This window comes from Puma concolor, chromosome F2 (genome assembly GCF_028749965.1).
Source record: "Puma concolor isolate L17-30 chromosome F2, mPumCon1.1.hap2, whole genome shotgun sequence".
NCBI classification, from domain to species: Eukaryota; Metazoa; Chordata; class Mammalia; order Carnivora; family Felidae; genus Puma; species Puma concolor.
In genome coordinates, this window is record NC_141684.1 from 69,740,522 (window position 1) to 69,764,365 (window position 23,844).

The 23,844-nt window shown below is 37.9% G+C and overlaps 1 long non-coding RNA gene across 1 annotated transcript in view; it reads right to left on the reverse strand.

The window, feature by feature from the left end:
- The window catches only part of LOC147572090 (uncharacterized), a 34,615-nt gene extending 12,722 nt beyond the window's left edge, over nt 1-21,893 (reverse strand). The window contains exons 1-5 of the long non-coding RNA XR_015246774.1: nt 21,617-21,893; nt 18,779-18,964; nt 15,409-15,740; nt 8,069-8,244; nt 7,286-7,413 (exon numbers count right to left, since the gene is read on the reverse strand). This is a non-coding gene — a long non-coding RNA (uncharacterized LOC147572090). The remainder of the gene's footprint in view (nt 1-7,285; nt 7,414-8,068; nt 8,245-15,408; nt 15,741-18,778; nt 18,965-21,616) is intronic.
- Between the last annotated feature and the right edge of the window lie 1,951 nt (nt 21,894-23,844).

The following is a 23,844-nucleotide window of genomic DNA, read 5'->3' on the forward strand; positions in this document are numbered from 1 at the left end:
TTCGGCTCAGATCATGATGTCACCATCATGAGACTGAGCACTGCATTGGGCTCTGCATGGGCGTGGAACCTGCTTAAGATTCTCTCTCTCTCTCTCTCTCTCTCTCTCTCTCTCTGCCTCTCTCCCTCTTGTGTACTCTCTCTCTCTCTCTCTCTCTCTCAAAAAATGAAATGAAGAATGAGACAATGACACTTTCTATTACTTCATTTCAATCATTTGCTGGAAGAATTAGCTAATGCAATATGACAAAAAATACATATACAAATAATGATTTTAAAAGGAATAATAAAACATTAGTTGCTTAAAGACAAGTTATTATATATGTGGAATATCCAAAAGAATATTCAGATAAACTGTAAGAATTAATAAGTGAATTTAACAAGGTCACTGGATGAAAGTTTGTTTTGGATAAACAGAACATAACTGTATTTCTAAAATTAATAATAGAAAATTAAATGTTAAAAGTGATATCACTAACAGAAGCACCAAAAACATCAAATACCTAGCAATAATTTTATTAAAATATGTGTAAATCATCCTCCCAGGAAACTATAAACTTTACTGAGATAAATTTAAAAAGACCTACTTAATGGCAGAACATATATAGATTAAAAAGTTCACTTTGGTAGAATTATTAGTTTCCTCAAACTGATCCATAGATATCATGCAATCTGTCAAAAGCCAAAAAACAAAAAAAAAATCCTTTGTGTGGAAATTGACAAACTGTACATCCACACAATCCAAAACAGCTAACAATAGCAAAAATAATCTTGCACAAGAACAAAGTTGGAGGGCTTACTATATATGAAGACTCATTATAAAGCTACATTAACTGATGGAACTAGAGTGTATTATGCTAAGTCAGTCAGAGAAAGATGAATATCACATGATTTCACTCAGATGTGGAAATTAAGAAACAAAACAGATGAACATAGGAGAAGGGAAGCAAAAATAAGATAAAAACAGAGAGGGAGGCAAACCATAAGAGACTCTTAAAAATACAGAGAACAAACTGAGGGTTACCAGAGGGATGTCGGGTGGGGAGAGGGAAAAATGGGTGAAGGGCATTAAGGAGGGCACTTGTTGGGATGAGCACTGGGTGTTGTAAGTGATGGATCACTAAATTCTACTGCTGAAGTCATTATTACACTGTATGTTAACTAACTTGAATTTAAATTTTAAAAAATAGGGGCTCCTGGGTGGCTTAGTCGGTTAAGCGTCCGACTTCAGCCCGGGTCACGATCTCGCGGTCCGTGAGTTCGAGCCCCGCGTCAGGCTCTGGGCTGATGGCTCAGAGCCTGGAGCCTGCTTCAGATTCTATGTCTCCCTCTCTCTCTGCCCCTCCCCCGTTCATGCTCTGTCTCTCTCTCTGTCTCAAAAATAAATAAACGTTAAAAAAAAAACTTTTAAAAATAAAAAAATAAATAAATTTTAAAAAATAATAGATAACTATAAATAAAACTACAGTATGTAAAATATTATAGACCAACAGAAAAAATATAAAATGTAAAATTATATCCACATATATATAGTCACTTGATTTATAATAAGGCCAATAAGTTTAAATCACTATAAAAGGATTAAGGGGTGCCTAGGTGGCTCACTCTTTTCAACATCCAACTCTTGATTTCTGCTCAGGTCATGATCTCATGGTTCATGAGATCCAGCCTCCCTCTCTCTCAGTCCCTGCCCTGCTCATACACCCTCACACTCTCTCCAAATAAGTAAATAAATAAACTTTTTTAATATTAAAAAAAAAATTTAAGGATTAAAATCATACAAAATATGTCTCTGACCACAATGGAATGAAATTAAATTTGGAAAATTCACAAATATATCAAAACTAAACAGTGCACTCTTTAATCAATGGATCAAAGAAGAAATCACCAGGAAAACTAGAAAATACTTGCAGGTGAATGAAAACAATAAAACAACCTGCTAAAACTTATGGGATGTGGGTGAAGTAGTGGTTAAAGGAAAATTTATAGCTGTGATTGCTTACATTTTTTAAAAAATATTATCTCAGGGCATCTGGGTGGCTCAGTCAGTTAAGCATCTGACTTCAGTTCAGGCCATGATCTCATGGGTTCGAGCTCCACCCCGTGAGTCCCTCTGTCCCTCCCCCACTTGTGTTCTCTCTCTCTCTCTCTCTCTCTCTCTCTCTCTCTGTCAAAAATAAATAAATAAAACATTTTTTAAAATAAAAAAATATTATCTCAAATCAATAACCTAATTTTCATCTAGAGAAACTAGAAAAGGAAGTGCAAATTAAACTAAAATCAAGCAAAACAAAGAATAAAGAAATAAATAATAATAATAAATAAATAATATTATGAAAATAATAAATAATATGAAATATAATAAAGAATAATATGAAACATAATAAATAATATGAAAACAACTGAGATAATTAGGAAAACCAAAAGTTGATTTTTTTTAAGTTTATGTATGTATGTATGTATGCATTTATTTAGAGCCAGAGAGGGACAGAGAGAGAAGGAGACAGAATCACAAGCAGGCTTTACTCCATCAGCACAGAGCCCAACGCAGGGCTCAAACCCAGGATCAGTGAGATCATAACCTGAGCCACCAACAAGAGTCAGACGCTTAACTGACTGAGCCACCCAGGTGCCCCCAAAAGTCGATGCATTAAAATGATTAACAAAATTGACAAAACGTTAAATATGTTGATCAAGAGAAAAACAGAAGATAAAAATAATTAAATCAGGAGTGAAAGAGGGGACATTACTACCAATCACAGAAATAAAAAGGACTATAAGGGACTATTATAAACAATTGCATGCCAACAAATTAGATAATCTAGATGAAATGTAAATAACCTTAGAAAAATGCAAACTTCTGAAAGTGAAAACAGGATAGAAAATCTGCATAGACCTATATAACAAGTAAAGACATTAAATCAGTAATGAAAAAAAAAAATCCACAAAGAAAAGCCCACAGCAATAAGTCTTTGCCTGTGGATTCTACCAAACACACACACACACACACACACACACACACACACACACACACACACATTAATACCATTCTTTAACAAATCTAAAATATAGAAAATGAACGAATAATTCTTAACTCATATTGTGAGGCCAGTATGCCCTTGACACTCAAATCAAAGACATCATAGGAAAAGAGAACTACAGAACATCTTTTATGAATATAAATATAAAAATCCTCTACAGAATCAAAATCCAGCAACCCATAAATAGGATTATACACCATGACTAAGTGGGATTTATCCCAGGAATGCAAAGTTGGTTGAACATATGAAAATCAAGCAATGTATTACACTATATTAATAGAATAACAGACTAAAATGATGGATCATCTCAGCAGACACATGAATATGCATATATATATATATATATATACATATATATATATATGTATATATATACACATATATACATATATATAACCTAAGGAATCTATAGGAAAAAAACAGCAGAAGTAATAAATGAGTTCAGCAAGGTTTCATGATACAAGATCAAGATACAAAAAATCTATTATATTTCTATACATTGGCACTGAATCATTAAAATTATATTTAAGAAAACAATTTCATTTATAATTATATTGAAAATATACTTAGGAACAAATTTAACAAAAGAAGCCCAGGGTTTATACAATGAAAACTACAAAACACTGTTGAAAGAAATGGTTATTTTGAGGAAGATAATGAGTGATAGAGTGCACTAGGGCAGCTTCTGGGCTGCTTGTAAGTTTTTATACCTTATTAACAAAGGTTGTTACACCAGAGTATTTAATTTGTAAAATTTCATTGAACTGTACACTTAACATCTGGGTTCTTTATTATATGTATGTTATATTCAATTTTTATAGGATGCCAAAAATAATCAAATCATATCATACTTTGTTTCTACTCTCATTATTAAACATAATGCACTTAAAACAGGAAAGACAGAAAACTACATTGTAATGAAGATATTGAATTTCAGAAAGAGAACCAATAAAGAGTATCCAACAATGGAAAATGAGTTCGAGTCACTGGATCTAAGTGAAATACGTCTTAGAGTAATAAAGGATCCTTTTAACACAAGCCCTAAGAGAATGACAGTGATTATAAAGAACTTATAGAAGACCTCAATAAGAGAGATATTCTTGTTTTCGAAAGGAAAAAAGGTAGATTCCAGGAATAATTCATTTAGAAAGGTGATATTGATTTCTATCAAAAATCAGTAACATTTTGGTCTCTAATACCATTCTGTACCACATGGAAACAGTTCTTTTCAGAGCAATGGTGGACCCAGACTGCGGCATGGAGGGAACAAAATGAACGCTGGATATCCTATTATTCCCCCAAGTGAGTAAATGTTAAAACAACTAGCAGCAACAACAAATCAGTATGCATTTGTCACAAGGATATGAAGGAGCTCCCACTGGCCAAATCAGGAATAAATTTAAATATCAAAATAATTAAGGATGGTAAATAATTATAGATATTGCAAAAATAGGAATTCATCATATTATTGATAATTAATAAATAAATAAATAGGAAGAGAAAGCTCTCGCTTTTGGTACGCAGTATAATTTCAAGAGCAACCAGGAAATATGGTGGGAAAGGCAGAGTTAGAAAAGGACCATTTAGCGCCACTGGCATATAGATTGTTTTAGGCAAGAATTATCTACAGATGCTAAATACAGAGAAAATTTGTGATGAGGACCACAGTATTTGCATAACTTTAGAGTAACTCCTAATAGATTTCTAGTAGTTGCAAAAGAAAAAATAATAGCTATTCAGTAACAAAATGGATAACACTTTCACCCAGTAATCAAAATTAATATGCCAATGTGGGGCAGATAGACATAATCTTCCTCTAGAAATGATGCACTCAGAAGGCTGAAACCTCTCTTCTGGTCCAGCCTGGAATGTATAACCTGATTTTAACATGAGAAAACCTCAGTCACTCCCAAAACAAGGAAAGCTGTATTTTAAAAAAGGAATAAATGCGGTGCCTTGGTGGTTCAGTCGGTTAAGCGTCTGACTTTGGCTCAAACTGTGATCTCATGGTTTGTGAGTTTGAGCCCTATATAGGGCTCTGTGCTGACAGCTTGGATCTTGGAGCCTGCTTCAATCCTGTGTCTCCCTCCCTGCTTATGCTCTGTCTCTGTCTCTCTCTCTGTCTCAAAAATAAACATTAAAAAAAATTTTTAAGGAAAAAATACTAATTCTTCAAAAATGTCATAAAAAAATAAATAAAACCAATGGGAAAAATTTCAGATTAAAGTAAATTAAAGAAATATAACAACTAAATGTAATACCTGATCCTAGACTGGATTCTTTAATGACAGGGGAAAAAAAATCATTAAAGGGCATCATTGAGACTCTTAACAAAATTGGACTATAGACAGTAGTTTAGATAAACTAATGATGATATTGTTAATTTTATTAAAGTTGATAACAGCATCAGAGAGAAAGGGAGACTGATGATAAATGATAAAGCAAATGAAAGCAAATGAGGTAAAACAATAAAATAGGTAAATATGACTAAAGAGTATATTGACATTCTATGTACTATTTCTATTGTTATAACTTTTCCATGGGCTTCAAATTATTTCCAAATAAAGGATGTTGAAAATTAAAAATCAAAACAAAATCTATAATAGTTGTAGGGGAAACTAACATTAATCAAGGGTCTTCACATTCCAAAAATTCTTTAAATATCTATCCACACAACAACATCACCCAAATGATCTAACAAACTTAGAGAGATTCTCCTTGGCTCTTTTTCTCAAAATTTTATTTACCGTCTTGGTTAACTAAGTTCTTGATTTAACAGTGATCAAAGTTCTTTGTCTAAAAAATGTATAGGATACAGATATGCAAACACACACACACACACACACACATGCACAGACACACACACACGCACAGACACACACACACGATGGTGTGCATATATAGAAAATCTATCTAGGTTTACTCAAGTAATACATTGTTAAAAATAAAAAAATTGTAAAAATTTTTTTTTGCATGGCAGAAAACTGGAAGGGATATATAATATAATAAATAAAAGACATTCACAAGTGTTTCAATATTCTGTAATGCTCAAACAAAAGGTTTTAACATGAAATTTAACATTTATAAATATAAAATTCAATATTTTTATTGAAGAACCCAATTACATGTTTAAGATCGGGGAAATAAGCTTGAAATTAGACCCCACTGAAAACAAAGAAACCTTACTTGACTACAAGCATATTAGGTGCTAATGGTCATTAAGCAAATAAAACCCATATCTGCCATAAAATAAATGATATAACCTTCCATAGCACTTATAAAGTATTGCAGTAAGATCTAGAAAAGTAAATATTTTCACTGTTACATGCCAGTTGTCGATTTCTGGGAGCCACATTTCAAGAAAGGCAATGCCAAACTCTGGAGTATCCACGGGATAAGACGTGGCTACAAAACTTTTTTTAATTTTATAAACACCAGTATCTACCCTGTGGCCAACACTTTTCTGGGAATATTCAAGTGAACCCATAGTTTCTGCCTTCAAAGAACATCGCGAACAATTATCTGGCATATTCCTCAAGCATACTGCTCTCCTCAGGGCTCTGCCCACTCAAACTCCACTAGCTGACTCAATGCCTCTCTGGGCTCTGCTCTTACCCATTCTAGTGTAGACAGAACTCAATGCATCCAGAAGGCAATCAAGTTGGCCCACGTGGTGCTGCTGCTGGAACTCTTTGCTCTTCTGTTAAGAATTAGGGTCCTTCCAGGTACAGTAACTAAGGCCCTAGGATTACTGCCTGTTATGCAATTTCTCCAAGGCTGATGTTTGGCCTTGCGTACTTTTGTCTTTTAGGAGATAGATTCTTGCCTCTAAACTTGAATTCTTCTACTGGAGCCTTCGTGAATGGTGTTAAGAATTGCCTTGATAATGACCATCTGCTTGCCTTGCTGCTAACGATAGGCTGAAGAGATTCGGTGTCCCTGCGTTTCACCTACGCCTTGGGGTACCTTCTAGACCTCTTAGATACCAGCAGCCTCTAGACCATCTCCTACCTGAAACTATGCCCCTGGGCATGTCCCTGGAAACCGAATGTGGTACATCCGCTCCAGGTCCCCATGCCCTCCATGCCCACCTTTTCTGCTTAAGACTCACATTTCTCTGACAATCAAGATAGGCAATAAAACAAATAATGCAGAACACTCAGAAAGAAAGAAAAAGAGGCATATTTTAGTAATGATGTTAAGGTGTTAAAACAAATCACGGTACAATTCTAAAGGAGCTCTTACCTGATTAGGGATTCAGGAAATAATTTGTAAAGGAAGTGACATTTGATCTTGGTTTTGAATGATGAATAATTTTTATTAACAGGATTGCTGAGAGCAAGGGTGGATCCAGATTTTGTGGGGCCTGAGACCTGTAAAAATGACAGAAGGAGGGACTCTTATAGAATGCAAAGTGACAACACAAAATTAACTATTCACCATTCATTAAATAATAATGATTATTCGTTAAGCAATCATTTAACGAGAATGAAAAAAGAAATCTTACTGAACTTTAAAGAACTGGTAAGTACCGAAAACATCACAACAACCAGAAAAATAACATATATTTCTATTAACTTACTACCTGACATTTTTTGGCTACATACCCTTTAAATCACTTATTTATATGACACTAATTTTGCAATATTTTCTACAGAGAATCGAAAGATATTTCCATCTTTTATTGATTTGGCTGACCAAAATTTGTTTTTCATTACTTGGAGTATATGAGGGTTCCTTTGATTTCATAACTCATTACACTTAATGTCACATAAATTTTTAGTAGTATTGTCAAATTTGGGGAAATATCTGCCAAGTCGTTTTCTTATAAAAGACCTACTTACTATAGTATTGTTACAAGTTTGCATCCTAAAAGCACAAGAAGTCTCACAAATTCTATTTTGTGTAAGTCCATCAAAAAAGAAAAATATAGATATATATTGTAATAATTTTATATACTGTATTACCACGTATATATCTGCCAAGAGAAAGCTTTAACTGTGTCAGTAAGGATAACATTGTTCTTACCATATTTGTACATTTACTACAATTGTGCACAGATGGTTAAAAGAACTTCTCACAGGGGCAACTGGGTGACTCGGTCAGTTAAGCATCCAACTCTTGATTTCAGCTCGGGTCACGATCACAAGATTCATGGAATCAAGCTCCGCATTGGGCTTGTATGGTTAAGGCCCTCCCAGCGCCTAGAAGGGGACCAAGCGAGAGAAGGCCTTGAAGCTAAAGCTTCATTACCTCACAGTAAAAACAATGGCTTCAAAGCATTTTCAGGCAGAAGAAACTGACAATTTCATCCCGAGCCCTTTAACTGAGTCTACCATCCCATCCAGTAAAGTGTCAGTTTTGTCAAATATCCTGTTTCACTTAATAGAGGCAGAAATTCAGAATAAGGAAGGCAGACACTCCCGTCATAAGACCGGTTTTGAGAATCAAACTTTATGAGGCCATTTGTCAAAACTAGAGGAAGTCTAGGGGACCGTGATCAAGAAAGTCAGAAGACTCAAGAGAAGAATAGTTATTAGAACTTGAGTATTTAGAATATCAAAGAGATGACTTAGGAAGGAAATAAGACTTTTTGCAAAATGTGGGAGGGATTGTCCTATGGATGAGGAATTCAACTTGCCCTACATTCTTTGGGGCAGAAGAAAGACTAGGAGTGGCTTGAAAATTTAGCACCAAAAAATATAGACCATTAATAGTGTTTATGTTGATTACATGTTGAAATGATAATATTTTGGATAAGTTGAGGTTACATAACATGGATTAATTTCACATTTTTTTTACTGCTTTGATTTGGCCACTAGAAATTTTTAAAGTATATATACAGCTTGCATTTGTGGCTTACAAGATATTACAGGTGGTTGGCACCGGTCTAAGGTTTCAGCCCACTACCTAAGAGACTACCTAAGCACTCAAAGCTATTGCAGTTGTACCGAGAGCTGAGGCGTCCAAACCATTGTCTATATTTAGGTACCTTTTATTTGAAATCCTTCTTTTTAAAATGTAATCCATTTACTCATTTTATTGGTGTCACTTGGCTTTTTTTTTTTTTCTATTGAGGTATAACTGACATACCACATTACATTGTTTTCAGGTACAACATAATGGTTTATGTATATTGTGAAATGATCACCCCAGTAAGTCTAGTTGACATCCATCACTACACATAGTTATAGAATTTTTTCCTATGATGAGACTTCTAAGATTTACTCCCTTAGCAACTTTCAGATATGCAATACAGTGTTATTAACTATAGTTAATAACAGCCATGCTGTACATTATATCCCAATAATTTATATTATAACAGCAAGTTTGTACATTTTGACTGGCTTCACCAATTTTGTCCATGCCCCATCCTCTGCCTCGGGCAACCACCAATCTGTTCTTTGTATCTATGAGCTTATTTTTGTCATTTTTGTTTTAGATTCTACATATAAATGTGATGATAATTGTCTTTCTCTCTCTTTCTCTTTCTCTATCTCTGTCTCTCTTTCTCTCTCTGACTTATTTCACTTAGCATAGTGTCTTCCAGTTCCATCCATGTTGTTGCAAATACCACGATTTCCTTATTTTTCATGGCCAAATAATATTCCATTGTGTATATATGCCACATTTTCTTTATCCATTCATCCACTGACAGATAACTAAGTTTTCTATACCTTGATTATTGTAAATAATGCTGCAATGAACATGAAGGTGAGTACATATTTTCAAGTTATGGCTTTGTTTTCTTTGAATACCCAGACAGAATTGCTAGATCATGTGGTAGTTCTATTTTTAATTTTTTAAGGAGCCTCCATACTGTTTTCCACAATGGCTACACCAATTTACATTCTCACTAATAATGCACAAGCGTTCTCTTTTCTCCACATCTGTGCTAACACTTACTATTTCTTATCATTTTTATAATAGTCAACTAACAGGTGTGAAGATTTATCTTACTAGGTTTTGATTTGCATTTCCCTTATGATCAGTGATGCTGAGCATCTTTTCATATTCCTCTTGACTATCTGTATAGTTGTTTTGTTTTGTTTTAGAAAAATGTCCGTTCAGATCCTCTGGCATTTTTTTGGTTAGAATTTTTTTTTTGCTATCAAGTTTCATGAGTTCTTTATGTATAGTGGATATTAACCCTTTATCAGATAAATGGTTTGCAAATATTTTCTTTTAGTCAGTAGTTTGCCTTTTCATTTTGTTGATGGTTTCCTAAAAACTGAAGTTGTCTAGAAGCTTTTTAGTTTCATTTGTTTATTATTGCTTTTACTGTCTTCACTTTTGTTATCAAGTCCAAAAAATCATCCCCAAGGCCTATTTCAACGAGCTTACTGCCTAGGTTTTCTTCTAGGAGTTTTATGTTTTCAGATATTACTTCAAGTCTTTAATCCATTTTGAGGTAATTTTGGTGTGCAGTGTAAGATACTGGTCTACTTTTATTCTTTTGTGGGTGGCTGTCCAGCTGCTCCAACATCATTTATTAAACAGACTGTCTCTTCCACTTTGTAGATTCTTGCATCTTTTGTCATAAACCAACCAACCACATATGCATGGTTTTATTTCTTGACTCTCTGTTCTATTCCATTGATCCATGTGTCTGTTTTTATGTTAAAACCATATTGTTTTTTATTACCATAGCTTTCTGACATAATTTGAAATCAGGGAGCATGATACCTCAAGCTTTGTTCTTCTTCCTCAAGATTGCCTTGGCTATTCAAGGTCTTTTGTGGTCCCATACAAATTTTAAGATTGTTTCTTCTATTTCTGTGAAAAATGCCATTGGAAGTTTGGTAGGGTTTGCATTGAACCTCTAGATTGCTTTGGGAAACATGGACATTTTAAAAATATGAATTCTTCCAATCCATGAGCATGGACTATCTTTTCATTTATTCATGTCTTCAATTTCTTTCATCAATGCCTTATAGTTTACCCAGTACAGGTCTTTCACTTCCTTGGTTAAATTTTTTCCTCGGCATTTTATTATTTTCAAAGCAATTGTAAATGCGATTTATTTTCCTAATTTCTCTTTCTGATAGTCTATTGTTAGTGTATAGAAACACAACCAATTTCTGTATATTGGTTTTGTATCCTGCAACTTTACTGAATTCGTTTATTAGTTCTAAGAGTTTTTTGGAGTCTTCAGAGTTTTCAATATATACTATCATGTCATCTGCAAATAGTGACAATTTTACTTCTTTCTTTTCACTTAGATACCTTTTATTTTTTCTTCTTGCCTATTTGTTCTGGTTAGGATTTCCAGTACTATTTTGAATGTGAGTGGTAAAAGTGGGCATCCATGTCTTAGAGGCATTGATCTCAGCTTTTCATCATTGAGTACGTTAGCTCTCAACGTACTCAAGTTGGACTTGTCATTTCTGGCCTCCATTTTGTTGCAGCATATTCCCTCTATACCCACTTCGTTGAGATTTTTTTATCATAAGTAAATGTTGAATTTTGTCACATGCTTTTTCTGCATCCATTGAGATGATCATATGATAATTATTCTTCATTTTGTTAATGTAATGTATCACACTGATTTTCAGATGTTGAATCACCTTTGCATCCCTGGAATAAATTTCATTTGATCTTGGTGTATGATCTTTTGAATGTATTGTTGAATTTGGCTTGTTACTATTTTCTTGAGGATTTTTGCATCTATGTTCATCAGAGATATTGGCCTGTAAATTTCTTTTCTTGTGGTATCCTTGTAGAATATCCTTTCCTTGTGGTATCCTTGTGGTAATTCTGGTTTCATAAAATGACTTTCAAAATGTTCCCATCTCCCATCTCTCTATTTTTTGAAAGTGTTTGAGGATGGGTATTAATTCTTTGAATGTTTAGTAGAATTCACTAGTAAAGCTGACTAGCCCTGGACTTCTGTTTGTAGGGAGTGTTTTAATTACTGATTCAATCTCCTTTCTTATAACCAGTCTGTGCAGATTTTCTATTTCTTCATGATTCAGTCTTGGAAGGTTGTATGTTTCTAGGAATTCAACTGTTTCTTCTAGGTTGTCCAATTTGTTGGTGTGTAATTATTCTAGTAGTCTCTTATGATCCTTTGTATTTCTGTGCTATCAATTGCAGTGTCTCCTCTTTCATTTCTGATTTTACTTATTTGAGTTTTCTCTCTTTTTTTCTTGATGAGTCTAGCTAAAGGTTTATCAATTTTGTTTATCTTTTCAAAGAACCAGATCTCGGTTTTGTTGATCTTTTTTATTGTCTTTTTAGTCTCTATTTTATTTACTTCTGCTAAATTTTTGCTATTTCCTTCCTTCTGTCCTTCTGTTAACTTTAACTTTTTTTGTTGTTGTTGTTTTGTTTTTTATCTTGACGTATAAAGTTAGGTCATTTGAAATTTTTCTTGTTTCTCAAGGTAACCGTTTATCGCCATGAACTTCCCTTAGAGAACTGCTTTTTCTGTATCCCATAAATTTTGGTATGTTACATTTCCATTTTGTCTCAAGGTATTTTGCTTTCACTTTTAATTTCTTCACTGACCAGTTGGTTTTTCAGTAGCATGTTATTCAGTCTCTACGTATTTGTGAATTTTCCAGTTTTCTTTCTGCAATTGATTTCGAGTTTCATACCACTGTGGTGTGAAAAGACGCTTGGTGTAATTTCAGTTATCTTAAATTTCTTAAGACTTGTTCTGTGGCCTAATTTATATTCTACCCTGGAGAATGTGCCATGTACACTTGAGAAGAATGTGTATTCTGTTGTTTTGGGATGGAATGTTCTGTATATATCTATTAAGATAGTGTCTGCTCTCTAGGGTCTCAGGAGTTTACAGTCAGCCCTTAGATGTGTGTTTAATTGGAAGCCTGCCCCTCAGGCTGCAGCTATGATAATAAGCTAATAGGCTTTTTTCCAGAAAGATTGAGCTCCTGCGTCTATTGTCTCTTGCTCCCAGGCAGGGGCAAAGCAGGGAGGAAGAGCTTGCTGCTTAAGAACTATTTTTCCATTGGTTACAGCCTTGAGGGACCTATGAACATAAGTCTATCTGGCCACCAGAGGCAGGTGATACAGAGATGTCCCCAAACAGCAGCCCCCAAAAGCAGGGTACCAGAGAAAAGCATAAGCTCCTCTCTATAAGATACTGGTGGACTGGACCGAGGCAGAGAAGAGTGCAAAGATGGCATTATCAGCTCCCACTTCCAGAAAGCCTCTGCATAGTCCCTAACAACTGTCTGTCCAGTTGTTACAGTCCCATGGGACCCAGGAACACAAACCCTCTTGGCCTCCAGAGCCAGGGGATCAAGGGGCATTCCTTAGGTGGCAGCCTCAAAAACTGTATCACCAGACATACAAACTGGGGTCCCAAATGTGTGTAAAGGATTCCCTTCAGGAGATAATGGCATTCAGGAGCACTGAGAGGGACAGAACATGAAGATGTCACCCACTCCATGGAGTGAAGCAGAGGGTGAGTGGAAAGATGGCGCATGTGCACACGCACGCACACACGCACACGCACACGGAACAAAAAGAAAAGAAACAAAGAAAATAGGGAGAAAAGTAAGAAAAAGCAAAAAGGGAAATAAAAGAAAAAAAAAGAAGATGGTGCCTACCAGGGTTAGCAAGGCAGGGGAGAGCAGGAAGAAGGCGCCCACCAGGCTCCCTTCAGGAAGAGTATCCCCACCCCTTAGACCAATGCTTTAAAATTAGGAAATGCGTATCTTTCCCATAAAGTCTGGGCACTTTTCAAAGGGTTGCTTCTGTGCTGGGCCCTGGGGCAGGCGAGTCAGCACATAGGCCCTTTAAGAAACATTCCTCATTTCGCCACAGCCCTGTGGGTCTCTTGTGTATGAGCCCTGTTGGTCTTAAAACTTGGCTTTTTCTTAAATAAGGCAAATGAGCTCCTATAGTGTTCAAAGAATAATCCAATCAAGATATTTCACTGTCCCTTTACTCAATAGGAATTGTTGGGTCATAGCAGTAGGTCTGACATTGGCAGGTTTATACAGTAATTTTTTTTTCTTATCAGCTACTTAATGAAATGAATTTGTATCATAGCATCTTTTAAATGTTAATACTCTTACAGCTGTCTTCAAAGACCTATTTTGAACTAAATATGTTATCAATCAAAATACTCATTAAAATTCGATGCAAGCTTATGTGGAGAGAGAGATTAAATCATTGAGGCATCTGGGCCTCTTATTCCACTAATGTGACCTCATTATACCATAATTTGTTATTACAGAAATTTAATATTCTGATGCCATAGAATTACTAAGGGCCTTCACGTTTCCCTGGTTTTCATATACCCTGATCGCAAACTTTTTGATCATTTACTGGTTGGGTTCTTAGATATTTCCAAGACTTGTATTTCTGGCAGACCACACGGTGTAACGTGAGAAAACAATACTCTCTGACACTGGAGATATATGATGGCACCAATCCCTGAGGGAACTTGGAGACTGTGTTCTCTCTGATGACATGAGGAAATATTTTGAATATTTTGTTTCCCGTTAGCCACCATTAATACAGGTAGATCCTGACTCTGACACCTTCACACGCTATAGCTTATCACTGAATGACATCCCACTCCCATAGATGAGTGATGGACTCAGAAGCACAGGGGGTACTTCTTAGAGCATTAAGCGGTTTCTCTATCCACCACGGAGTCCTGACGACCAAAGAAAGGGATGTGCAGAGCTCTAGTAAGTGCCTCACAAAAGTGAGTACCAAACAAATTCTCTCCCAGCCCACCACTTTAATCTAACCATTCAACTGAACATGTCACTTGGCTTTCTCCTGCCATTTAAGTAGACCCCAATAAAAGCCAAAGAAGAGATAGAACATTCAGAGTGTCAGGAATCAAGGACATAGCATTTAAAAATTTAGTTCATTTTTTCATACAGAGACGATTATGAAAATATCTTAATTTAGAAGCAAACTCAGAATAAATTCTGAAAGAGTCATCTCTAACTCATATACCTGTATCCAACACTGCTCTTAATGATAACAAAATGGTCATTCTTCCCAGCTGTGATGTTTTTTCTCCCTATTAACCTATTTCTTCAACAAAAAAAGGCAACCTTTGTGGGCCTAGTTGACATTGGTGGGGATAAACTTTGACCAGATCCCAGAACCCAGAGATGCAAAATTAGTACCACTCAGTTCCTAGTGATAGCAAAGAAAAAACCTGTAAGGAAGATGAGTTGCCCATCAGATCAACAGCCTCCTAGCCTCAAGTTATTATAACACTTTTCTCTTTTGATAGACGTGAGCTATCAGGAGCTAGGTATTTTCATTATATACATCCCCAAGTACATCTGCTGTCTCTCCTACTATTATCCTCCCCTTGCACCCTATGGCAGTGACACTGGCTTCCTTTTCCTGCTTCCACAGTCACTTACCATCGTAGGGCCTTTGCACTTTCTGCTTTCAGATGCTATAATGCTCTTCCCCCAGATTCCACATGGCTCACTTCCTCTCATTCTTCAAGGCTTTGCTCAACTATCACCTTTGCAACGTGGCTTTTCTCATGACCGAATTGCAAACGGAAACTCCTTCTCTGCCCAGTACCCCCATCTACTTCTTTGCTTGATCTTCTGGGATGGTGTCTACCACCATCTGGCACACTCCATACTTCACACACTCCTCCTTTGCTGTCAATCTCCCTAGCTCAAGTGTGAGGTCCCCAAGGTGAGGACTTAGGGCGGCTTCCTCGTTGCCACATCTCAAGTACCTATAAGAGTGTTTGGAACAAATGATAATGAGTGAGTAAACGAAGAGAGCATATAGTAATGGATTTTTGTCATTTTGTTGGAATGCTTCGAATAGAGTTAGTCACACAAAGAACATTATTTTAAAACCCATGCAGTGCATCATTTTGGTGACTTGATTTATATGTACATGTCTATTTGTAAATATGAATACACTGCAGCCTAAATTGTTGAGGTTGTTGCTGTGCACGTTCTTCAGTCACTAAAAAAACAAATGGCTGTGAATTCACATAACCTTCAGTGCAACTCCGAGTAACAGATGACAGACTATGTTCCCATTGTTTTATGTGAAATAATGAAAGAGAAATATGTAGGAGAAAAAAACCCACTTTGGAGTGAAAAGAAATGCCTGAGTTGGCTTGGCCCGACCAGCAGGAGCCCAGGAAAACAGAAACGTTAGATTGCTGAGTGATGGGCAGATTCAAGTGCCTCCCAAGCAACAAACCTTCAGTTTGGGAGATGCTACGACCAACAGAGCAAGGAAATTGGTGTCAACACCATGTAAAGAATATTAAATCCCTTAAAGCAAAGGCATGACATTTCTTCTCCACACCCTCTGGTTTGTCCTCTATTATTATTTGAGAGTAAGCCTTAGTGCCAAATGAAAAAAAAAAAAGTAGACAATTCTTTGCAGACGACTTCAACAACCTGATAAGTATTCATTTCAGCTTAAAGCATGCTTGTAAATATCATTTCAAATAAAGCACTGACTTGATTTTTAATCAATGAAAACTGACATTTGTTGAAAAGCCTTTCTGAATAATTACCTTGCATTCTTATTACTAAAGCGGATTTAACGGAAAATCAAAACAAACGATATTAATTACATCGTATCCTCATTATATATTAATAGGTTCAGAAACCAAACATTGAGTGTCTTATAGAGCTGGGTGTAATATTTATATGAAGCTTTATGATGGAAGCCAGCTTAATTCTAATACATCCATTTTAGTGCTCTGACCTTCTGTTCTCTGGACACATGATTTTGGTCTCCGCTAGGAGCACACGTATCTGGAATCCATGGTTTGGGCTCATGTCTGAGAACCCAGAATGTCGTAGGACATTGACTTTCTCATGCCAAGGGACATGAGTTGTCTGACTGATCAGACATTGTCTACTTTTCACTCAGAGTTGTTACTGAAATACTTCTCTGGGTGATGGGTTTAGAACATCAAAGGAAGGGACCTCACTGTGTGACTGTGCCCTGAGATCTGCTATCATCTGCGTGTCCAGCAAGCAACTGGGCAGGTGCAAAAGCATGGAAGTGGGAAGAGCATCACAGGAGAAGGGGTTTTCTTAGATCTTCATCCCCTGGACTGCCCCCTGGACCATCAGGTCTTTACACTCATGTTCAGCCCTAGCTCCGGCTCCTTAGTTGTAATTAGAACCCAGCAGGTGGGTTCCTAGCTGTGGAAACCTTTTAAGTTGTACAACACTTCTGAGTATCAGGTTTCTCATTTGTAAACTAGAAATAAAGATAATATTTGGTTGATGCAAAGATTAAATGAAACAGTTGTTATGACGATTAAATGAATAATCCTTCTAAAGTGCTAAGCACAGTTTCCAATGTGTATTAGACTCTCAATAAATGTTAGTTATTAAAATCATTATCAAAGGCCTCTTTCCGTCCTGACATTCTATGACTATTCAAGTGCAATATGGAAGCCCCACTGTGAATATATAATCGGACTTCTTACTTCTGTAACCTTCTACTACGGCACATGTCTTTCAAACCCCTGAGCTTGCTACAAAACACCAGCATAAGCAGAATGGACAAACACAGAGAATTGATTAAACTTTGGACATAGAAGTCCTCCCTACTGGAATAGAGACCACACACAAAGCAGTGGAATTTCACCAAAGTAAGGAGCGTCCAGACAATACCATCATCCTTGGAGATGACATTTGCAAAACTAGAATCATTCATTCAGCATATATTGAATGTGTCAGGAGAGCTTTAGGTACCGGAGACCCAACAGTGAACAAAAAGACAAGTGCATCTTGGGAAGCATATGTTGTTGTTGGTAGATAAACATGATTGGACGAGAAGGGAATGGGAGGTGACACAGTGTCCTCCATCTTTCGTACGGGCTCCTGAGAGCCTTCCTTGGCTTCTCCACCACTCCACTGGGCGTATTAGTCAGCATGGGACTGTCATGGATTTTCCTTCCTCATCTAAATCCCCCACTGCCGCCTCCTCTCCAAACCCACTGACACTTCCCTCTGCCAGGTTTTTCTTTTCTCTTGCTTTGGTTACAATTTGATTCCATAAATTCAAAAAGTTAGATGAATGGAGGGATGGGTGAAATTAAAAGCTCCAAATCAAAGTTCTAAAGATTAAAACGACAATGACAGAGATGAAGGATGTAAGTGATGGGATTAACACAGATTTGAAAACACAGGGAAAAACACCAGTGAATTTGAAGACATGGCAATAGAAACGACTCGAAGTGAAACAAAGAGAAAAAAAACTGACAAAAATATGGACAGAGCACCAGTGAGCTGTGGAATACCTTCAAATGGCCTACTATATGTGTAATTGGAGCTTTCAAAGGACAGGAAAGAGAGTAGGTGACAGAAAAAATATCTTTGAAGAGATAATGTTTAACATTGTTCTATACTTGATGAAAATTATACACCCACTTTTGCAAGAAACTGCATGGAACCCAAGCAGAGGAAACAAGAAGAATATTTCATCAAGGCATATCAGTGTCACATTGCTAATGATAAGGAGACCAAAGCTCCGAGCATTTACCTAGTTTTCTTGGTTATATAACAAGTATGGGGTCCATTCACAGTGAGTGGACTTTATACATATCTTAAGGAAGTCATAGATATGGATTGGTAAGGACTAGATCAGAAGTGAAAGCAAAAAGAAAAATACCACCTAGGCATGAAGGTAGGGATGCTGCCAAAGAACTTTTAAAAAGTATATTAACACTTCATGCACTAAGCCAAGGTCAACAAGACCACGCCTCTGCAGGCAATGAGCTCTACCAACCACACTGAGTATGAAGCCGGGACCGAGGGCTACAGTCTACATTCTCATTTCCTTATTCCGTTGCCTGTTTCTTCAGTCTACCTTCTTCCTCTCAGGCCTTCGTATTCTGCTTCTTGGGAGTACTGCCCCGTTCAGCGTGGATTTTTATGTTTGTTTGCTTATCTGTGCACTGGGTTTTCTCCTGTTCTAAAAAAAAAAAATGCTTGAGAAGTGGGATATGTATCATCTCCAAAGCTTATAAGACCAAGAAGTTTTATCAATTATCTTTCCTTTTGCTCTTTTTGTGCTTATAAATATACAATTTTTAATGCCTATTTAGTTATTTTGAGAGAGTGTGTGTGCAAGCAGGGAAGGGGCAGAGAGAGAAAGAGAATCCCAAGCAGGCTCTGCACTGTCAGATATGGGGCTTGAACTCACAAACGGCAAGATCATGGCCTGAACTGAAATCAAGAGTCAGACGCTTCACCGACTGAGTCACCCAGCCACCCCGCTCTTCTTACGCTTATGAAGTAGAAACTCCAGGCACTCCTTCAGCACTTACCAGTCAAACACTTGAAATTGCTGATTTTTTTTTCATTATTTGTTGGATGAGTAGTCTGATTTATTTTTCTTAAAGAGTCTTTTAACTTCCCAGCTTGAGTTTGCCTGTTTTGCAATTTCATATATGTTCCCTTCTAGATGATAATAAATAAAAGGAACTATTGGTAAAAATCTGAAATTAGATTTAGTACTGAGCTGAGCACACTTTTACAAGTCTTCGTGCCCCACTCCACAACTTCCAAATATGATTTTTACTGAAGTTGAAATACCGAAAATATGTTTTAGATCTTATTCGGCTGACAATCACTCTACCCTGTCGTTCACACACACACACACCCAGCTAGGCCTGCTGAAGGGTGTAGAGAGGAATGACATCGGCACTTCCCTCAGGAGGGCTGTAACAGGGACAACGAGACAAGATTAAACTAAGCAAAATCCAAGGCAAACAACGACAAGTGTTTTCATTGTCAATGGCTATCCTGAATAGTTTGTTCAGATACAAAACACACACACACACGCCATGCAAGTTCCAAAATCCTGGTTTCAAAACGACCCCACATTGGTTGGAACAGAATGCAGGCCCAGACTCTTGAAATCACGCACGTATGCTGTGTCCTCAGACAGCGTTTCTGGAGTTTGAGCCTTACCTAGCCCTGCTGCATATAAACTCTGCGACCATACACCAAAAACATAGTACACCAAAACACAGACAAAGGACTAAACTTTCATTAGCACTGCATGAAACCTACAAACCTTAAAAAACTGGTATCAGTCAGCAGGCCAAGAAAGATGAACAAACCCCCAGCCAAGAAGTTTCTAATTCTGGAACTACACCTGATTGTCAGCAACCCGGGTAACACTTGTGTGTTTCTATCTCTACAATAATTTGAAAGAACAGTCGTCTTTAACAGTATCACAATTCTTGCCTCTATTAATCTCAACCTAATCTGTGGTATTGAGTCAGATATAGCTAGGAAGCCGACCTTGCAGGGGAAGCTAGGACATCTTGCCTTAAAACCCCTTCTTGATTCCCTCACGTTCCTGAAAATTGCACAGACCAAATAAATAGCTGTAGTGTGCACTGAGTATAGACAAAGAGGAAGGTGCCAAGCAGGACTACTAAATTTATTTCACGATCATTCATCCTTTCCGTTTTCCTAGACAGTCCACAGGCAGATTGGTAAGGCAGCAATCAGGACCCGTGGTTAAGATGGCTGAACAATCGGGGTGGCGCGGCTGCCATTCCGTTTGTCAGACTGAGCCAGGAAAGGATGGAGCCTGAAGGAGCAGGGCAGAAGAGGGTGCACGAGTTGTGCTCTCTGGCCTTGGCAAAGGAGATATATCCAGGGGCAAATGGATGTCTGGGAGCAAACAGAGAGAGAAGCACCCTGAGTCAGAGAAAAGGCCATGAACAATGGGGTGACTAGGAGGTGCCTGGGGACATTTATTACTTATTTCCTGAAGTCAGGAGAAAACTAGTCGTAGGAAAATAGCTTCATTTCCGTTCCTGACTTGTTTTATGGGAGATTTCCCTAGAAAGATCTTCCTTCCCTCCGGACAGTTCAGCATACACACCCCCCCAGGATTTTCTCATTTCTCTCCTGACAGGAGTATTCCCATCCTAACCCTCCAGCAGTTAAAAGCTCCCTACTCTCCGCTCCAGCATCTAGGTCTGCTCTCTTTCCTTTGTTCCGAATGCTCTGCCAGCAGGAGAAAGCATCCTTTCTAGAAATCGCCGGATGGCAACGGGCTAGAAATGGAGGGAGAGAGAAGTGGGAACAGAGTGCGATAGAAACAGAGACTGGAGACAGAGAGAAGGAGAGGGGGGAAGAAAAACAGCACCGATGCGGGAAGCCCCAGCCTATTGTCGCCCCGTCTTCTCGCCTGCCCTTCCTGGGAGCTGCAGCTCAGGTGACAGCCTGCTGCTGGGGCCGCTGCTACTGCTCTTTCTGCCCTTCAGACTCCCTTCACCATGGTGATACAGTAATGAAGGAGAGCTGCCCTGTCAGACCTCATCAGCAGTCCTGTGAAGGCAGGATGAAATCACTCCTATTGACCCCCTGGCATATTTATAGGCTCTCTCTTTCTGCTGAGGCTGGTGGTTATCACCTTCCCGTCCCGCCGTGTGTTTATTCAGCAGCACGCTAAATCACGCCCGTGTGCAAGGGAAGCATTCATCAGGAACCACAAGCCCCTCTTTCAGGCTGCCAAACCTATCCAATTACTGGAGCTGCAAGGGCCTGCAGAAACCCCTTCGGCCAGGCAAGTTCTCTTGTTTGTACCCTCTAAAAATAATACCTTCTGAGCTCTGCATGCTTCCTCTGTCCAATCTGCACGTTGCCTTTGAACTAGCAGAGCGCTCATTTATCCTTCATTGGCTGCGTCTCCAAGTTCCCCCTTTTCTTCTTAAACAATGAGAAAGAGGCGCTGCATCTCTTTCTGGAGAGGTTGGGGAGAGGATGCGGGCATGCCCGCCACTTCCCTCTCGGTCTTGGCTACCTCTTCAGACCTGCAAGTTAAGCAGTCATGTTCTCCTGAAGGGCAGCTAGCACTCTGGTCCCGTGCTGCCCTCTATCTTTCTGTCTCTTGCTAAACAAGTGATTTGCAAGAAACTATTAAAATAACAAGGGAAATTATATCATTTGGGTTTAAAGGCACGAGAACCAGATTTAGACATGCCTTTAAAATGTTCACAGATGAAGATGGCACATTGTTTAAAGTACCTGTCTCTTAATATGCATTAATTTAATTAGAGCTTTGGGTTGTTGTTTTTTTTTTTACCAATACTTTTACATTGTCTATTTTTCTGAATGTACCTTATTTTTCAGATTAGAAAAAGAAGCAAAGATTGATGCTATTAGACCTAGTATTTTATTCCGTAGCCTGCAATGTTTTCTGAAGCTAATTACAATGGAACATTTATGACTTAGGACTTTCTAAATTATGGGAGACAGAGTGAAGAAACAGCAGTGAAACCTACCTGAGACTTAGAAAACCTGGATTTCTTGTCCCAGTTTCACTTCTAACTAGAATTGTAACCTTGTAAGTCATTAATCATTCTGGGCTGTAGCTCCCTTATCTACGGTTCTGTCTACAGCTAACATTTCCATACTCCCAAGCATGGCATTGAACAAAGGCAACGAGGCTAAATGACCACTTGATTAATAACCAAGCCATTTGTGAGACCTGGGGCAAAGGTTGATTGCTTCCCTTATCCCCAGAGGCCAACGCATAATAGCTGTTGAGGGTGCGGCAGTAACATACAAAGCATAATAAGAAAGACGCCCAAGCCAAGCATCAACCTTATAGCGTGTGCTGCTACATACTTACAGCTAGCTCTCAGAAAAACAAAAAGCAAAAAACAAACCACCCATCTGTAGCCCTTGCCAATTTCTGTGGTGTAAGTAACCCGACCACAGTCACTTTCAAGCTCCCAATTTGATTTCACTGATGGAGGAGTCAAGGAGAAATGCTAGAAGTTGGTTCTCCAGAGCCCTCCCAATGGTGTTCCAGCACAGCACAGCTTCTGTGTGCACAGCCCATCTACCTCCAACTCCCATGGGTCTCTGGACATCAGCTGGCCTTTGAGAGACCAGTGGATTCCACTGAGACGCACAAAATAAAGGTGGTAAGATTGCGAAGAAAAGCTTGTCCTGGTTTTGAATACTTCTCAAAAATGTCACAGAGGGGCACCTGGGCAATTCAGCAGGTTGAGTGTCTGACTTTGGTTCAGGTTAATGATCTCACGGTTCGTGAGTTAGATCCCCTCATCGGGCTCACCGCTGTCAGCTCAGAACCTGCTTCAGATCCTCTGTCTCCCTCTCTCTGCCCCCCTCTGGTTTCTCTCTCTCAAAAATAAATAAACATTCAAAAATATATCACAGAAGTATCTCTAATGACAGAAAAGGAAAAAGAGGGGAGAAAGGTCTTGTGCTTCTAGTCCTTCTGGTCTACAGTCCAAAGATACTTCAGAAAACATTTCTTTAAAGTTTCCTGTGAGATTTACATTCTATTTTGGAGTTATCTAGAACTATTTTAATATAAAAATCATATGAAATAAGGACATAATATGACAACTTTAAAACTAAAAAAAAAAGATTTTATATAACCCCTATCACACCAAAATGTGCGTCAATAAAAGACTCTAAAATGGAACCACAACTTGAGGGATTTTGAATGGTTTTTTCCATGAAGGAAAGAAGAGAAGGAGAGAAAAGGGGAAGAAAGAGAAAGGAAGGGAGAGAGAGAAAAAAGAAGGGAGAAAGGAGAGGAGGGAGGCATGCAAAACAAGCTACAGCAAAGCACCATGACATGAAAGAAGAATAGGTTTGAAAAGACATAACGCAGTGGGGACATCCTTCTCATGAATCGGTTCATCACCACTCTCCCCAGCAAGAAGGCTCCACATTCCGGGTCTCTTTAGCTCACTAGAGAAATGAACGCTTTCTTATTTAGATGAATGCCTATTTAGGAAAAACATGAATCAACACAGGAAATGTGATAAAGACCACCCAAATGGGTGTGTT